The sequence below is a fragment of the Pogoniulus pusillus genome, chromosome 13, assembly GCF_015220805.1.
Source record: "Pogoniulus pusillus isolate bPogPus1 chromosome 13, bPogPus1.pri, whole genome shotgun sequence".
Lineage (NCBI taxonomy): Eukaryota > Metazoa > Chordata > Aves > Piciformes > Lybiidae > Pogoniulus > Pogoniulus pusillus.
Window position 1 is genome coordinate 12,567,405 of NC_087276.1, and position 5,032 is coordinate 12,572,436.

A 5,032-nucleotide genomic window follows, 5' to 3' on the forward strand; every position below is an offset into this window, starting at 1 on the left:
CTCATCATAAGCACTGCATATCAAAATTGCTTGAGTATGAGATGGGCACCAAAACATCAAAACTGGATAAATACATGTGGCTCTGTAAATGCTTGAAGCATAATTAGCTGCAGTATTTTAACAAACTCTTTACATAGTATGTAGAAAAAGCAGCTTGTTTACATATCAAGTTCAGCATTAAGAGCTGTGCTCTAATTGGTTATTTGAAAACACGGTGCTGCCTGCCTCTGATTTTATAATCTGTTGACTCAAATCACAGGCTGTCAAGTATGCTGCAATACTACCCATGTTTGTGTGTCAGATTATATTTTTTTAGGGAATGCATCTTCCATTTATTCTTAGCTCAGCCGAAGATGTTCTCAGGTTTCTGCCATATGCTGCATGTCACAGGTGAGTGTTTTGCTGTCTCATAATTTGACAACACTGTATTCAGTTTAATAATGCTGTCATCTCAACATTGCCATTAGCACTGAATTACAACAGTGATATTTAAGCACTACAGTAGGCAATCAAATAGTCGTTGCAGTAAAAAAAAGAACAAGGGCAGACATTTCACAGAATGACAGAACTTTAGAGGTTGGAAGGGACCTCCAGAGATCATTGAGTCCAACTTCCCTGCCAAGGCAGGATTCCCTGTGATAGTTCACTCAGGAATGCATCCGGGCAGGTTTTGGAAGTCTCCAGAGGAGACTCCACAACTGCTCTGGGCAGCCTGTTCCAGTGCTCTGTCACCCTCACTGTAAAGAATTTTCTCCTCATGTTGTGATGAAACCTTCTAGCTTCCAAAAACTTTCTGTTTTCCAAAATTCTACTTTCCATTTTAAGAGGAGTTACTAATATATTAAGAACATCACTCAGTCAGCAAAGGCATAAAGACTGATTTAGTAACTAATCAAACAAACTTTGCTGGATGTTTGTGTCTGCCTAGCAAAAATGCAGTTTTATGCACATGCTTTATGCATAATTCACACATGCTGACAGAACCCTGTTGAAAAGGGTGAATAGACAATACATTTAATGAACAGTTTAAATGGTTTGAAGATTACGAGGAAGAGTTGTAAACCCATATTCAGAAAGGATGCAAATGTATTATTGTGCATAAATTGCACATTAACTGATTCTCTAATGCAGTTTATGCAAAATGGAGGTAATATGTTCTTTTGTATAATGTTAACATTGATCAGCTCTTTTGAAACCTCATTCCTGTCCTGCTGAAGGTAAGCAGCCTCCTTACATTCAAAACCTGAGTGAAAATAAGTGGGTGGTTAGGTAAGCACTATGAAAACCACAGCCTCTTAAACTCTAAAGTCAAATAAACTCATATTGCTAAATGATAGCAGTTATTTACTTTTACCATTTTCCTGTTATATCACCAAACCATCAAAGCAGTGAAACTTAAATCTTCTTTAAAATGGGGATTATGGATGTGCCTAAAATTACATACTTTATTGGATTATAACTACAATTCCAAACAGGAACTTGATTTGAGCAGTCATTGCAAGTTCCTTCCCACTGGAAAGGCAGCCCTTGTTTCTCTATTAGTTACCTCCCATAACCCTTATCCTCTCTCTTTTTTGTTAAAAACATTTATCTTCTGACATCTCTCCACTATTTGAAGAAGGAGTAATCAAAAAACAGTAAGGGAAAGAGTTTCAAGTAGCAGGTGAGAATTTGTGTTCCTTTATTCTTATAAACACCACGACCCAAAGCCATGCATCAGAATCATAGAATGGCTTGGGCTGGGAGGAATTTTAGAGATCATCTACCCTCCCTGATATGGCCAGGAATGCCCTCCAGCTAGACTTGACTGCTCAAGGTCTTGTTCAACCTGGCCTTGAACATCCACAGGAAGGAGGTATCTACAACCTCCCTGGGCAGCCTATTCCGGAGTCTCATCACCCTGGTACTGAAGAACTTCCTAAGCTCCAGTCTAAACCTACTCTCCCTCAGCTTGAAACCATCTCCCCTTGGTCTATTGCTAGACATTCTTATGAAAAGTCTCTCTCCAGCCTTTCTATAGGATTCATTCAGGTATTCGAACACAGTTCTAAGCCACTTCCCCCACTAGAATCTTCTCTTCTCCAGGCTGAACAACCCCAGCTCACTCAGCCTATCCTCATAGGAGAGGCATTCCAGCCTTTGGACCATCTTTGTGGCCCTCCTCTGGATTCACTCCAACAGCTCTTTGTTCTTATAATGGAGACACCAGAACTGAGCACAGTATTTGAAGTGGAGTCTTAGCAAAGCAGAGTTAGGGGGCAGCCAGCATCCATTTTGTTTATTTTCGATGCTGTGATTTTTTGATCAGTCTTTGGTGTTTCACTCATGGGAGTGAGCATTTTTCTCATGGAAGCAGATCTTCTGTCAGCGTGTTCAGGTTATTACCTTTGCTTGGAAAGATTTCTCTGCCTGTTGCTCACAAGGGGCTGGGTGACACAGAATCATAGAATCAGACAGGTTGAAAGAGAACTCCATGATATCCAGTCCAACCTATAACTCAGCCCTATCCAATCAACTAGGCCATGGCACCATCCAGCCTCTTCCTCCATGGTGATGTTATGCTAGTCGGCAAACTTGCAACTATTGGCAAAATCTTTAGTCAACTTCAGCAAAAATCTTCTCTAAAATTTGAAAAATCAGGTTTTCAGGTCATACTCAGCATCTACTCCAATACAACTTGGAAATGGAGAAGGTGAGAAACAGAAAGAAGACAGCAGAAATTGGTGTTGGGCAAGGCTGCAGTGTCCTCTCTTCTGGGCAGGTTTGGTAGGCAAGAAGGTTATTAACCACAAAATTCAATCTGGAGCAAACTGACATTTCATGTGGGTGAGGGCTGGAGCTGGCAGCACAGTGGGACAATATATTTGCAATTAGCAAATATTTTAATGTGCACTGGCATGTCCTTCAAACAGCTGCTCTCCCTGCCTTTCCTGTTTACTTTCCTCTGAAGAAGGTTTGTTCTTGTGAGAAGGTTTCTCTGAGCAGATTTCTCTATTGGCAAGGTGATGGAACAGCAGCTTCTGTCTGTGTTCAAACCTCAAGGGCATAGGTACTGACAAACATTACACCTTCCAAGCACATCCTCCTCTCCCTACAAAGTGTGTGGTAGCCAGGCCAGCACAAGGAACAATAAATATTGCACAACTGGAATAGCCCAACCTTTGTGACAGCTGAAGATGACAGAATCTCTTGTGAGGAGATTGTGATCTCTACAAAATTTCTCTGTTCTGCCACATTGGCACACTATATTTTGAAGTATTCAGTGAAGGGCAATGAAGATGGTGAAGAGTCTTGAGATTGAATCTTCTGAGAAGCAGCTTAGGGAGTTGGAGTCATTTAAAGAAAAGGAGGCTGAGAAGGAGACTTTAGTTTCTACAACTACCTGAAATGAGGTCATAAAGAGGTGGTTGGTCTTTTCTCACAGGTTGCGACTGACAGGACAAAGGGAAGTCTCATCAGGGTATACTAGGAGAGGTTTAGATCAGACATTAAGAAAAACTTCTATGTCAAAAGGGTTATCCAAGACTGGCACAGGCTGCCCAGAGGAGCAGTTGAATTGCCATCCCTAGATGTACTGAATAGCTGTCTAGATATGTCACTCACAGACGTGGTCTCTTTGTGGCCCTGGTAGAGTTAGGTAATGGTTGGACTTGATGGTCTTAGAGGTCTTCTCCAACCATGATGATTCTGTGAGGCAAAAATGGTTGTGTGAATCAAATCCACTTTTGCATGGTTCACAGAGAACTAATCTGCATAGCATAATGAACCAACTTGTATCTACGTGAAAAACACAAACTTGCAAGCTTGAATGAAATAATATTCCACTTCCTAGAAACTGTGTGACTGAGGGAAAAAAAAACACCACCACCAACAAAAAATCCTACAAAGCTTTTGTTCTTTTGTTTTCTGAGTCTGTCCCACACAGCAAAGGAAGTGTGTGTCAGTGGCCTGTCTCCGTGAGTTACCTTTCCTGGATGCAGCTCCCACTGCAGCTTTAAGGTCCCAGCAAAAACGATAGGACTTTTCCTTGGGAAGTAAGAGCTCTGGAATATTTTGCTTTGTCCATTTTCAGTGACACTTTTGAGCATTTCTAATGTGGCCGTGCAGGCTGAAACGGTCCAAACTCACATGTTTTGTGATTTCACTGGTTTTCCTGGCTGTGAATCTTTCTTTCCAGTTCATTCTTCCATTTGGCTCGCTAAACTGCTGCTGCTTCTCCTGTACCAGGACAGGCTGCACACTTTATTGATTTAACTGCCTGCTTTTCTCTTTCAGTGACATCCTTCATTTGAATGTGTATCTGTTTTGCTGAATCAGCTGTGTATTGAAACGCTGGAGGGTTCAACTGCACTTCTTTCTGAGCTGCACATTTGGTTTAATCCTCTTGTGCTTTTTTTGCTTGTTCAGCTGGCGTCTACTTCAGCCAAGTAATTTTGAGGGGTGGAGGGGTTGCACTGCCAATTCAGTTTCTGACTGGGAAACACATTCTATAAAATGAGTTCCAGCCATTCATGGCTGCAACTGTATATTGTTGGAATTAAATGCCTTTTAAAGGGGGAAAATAGTAAAAATATTGATTTCATTTGCAGCATTTATAACCCAGTGTCAGCAATACTGAGACATCTCCCAGCTTGAAAGGTAAGTAGGAGTAATTGGGTGTAGAATCTGAAGCCTGATGTGTGTGTGTCACTTTAGAGAGAGATTTAAGAAGATCTACTCATTTACTCTCTCTATAGAATCACAGAATGATGGGGATTTGGAAGAGACCTCTGAGGACAGAAAGTGATGAAGCTTGGTTGCCCCAGTGCTGGATGTGTCTCCAGAAGCAGCTTTGCCTGTTGTGAGCAGCCTGTGGAGATTAGAGCAGCCTGAACTGCTGCAATCAGACTCTGAAGACCTTTACTCCTTTGAGCTGAGCTGTAACCAGCATCTGGCCCCACTGTGACCTTGGTCTACCGAAATGACATTGGAGTGAAGGACTTTTTAATTTTCCCCCTTATCTCCCCACTTTTTCAGTGTGTTTAATGCTGCT

At 41.6% G+C, this 5,032-nt stretch overlaps 1 long non-coding RNA gene across 1 annotated transcript; it reads left to right on the forward strand.

Annotated features, from left to right (window-relative positions):
• Positions 1–326: 326 nt before the first annotated feature.
• On the forward strand, positions 327–4,783 carry LOC135180308 (uncharacterized). The gene is made up of 4 exons (XR_010304377.1): positions 327–390; positions 1,619–1,663; positions 4,590–4,638; positions 4,737–4,783. It is a non-coding gene; the product is annotated as an uncharacterized LOC135180308 (long non-coding RNA).
• Positions 4,784–5,032: the final 249 nt, after the last annotated feature.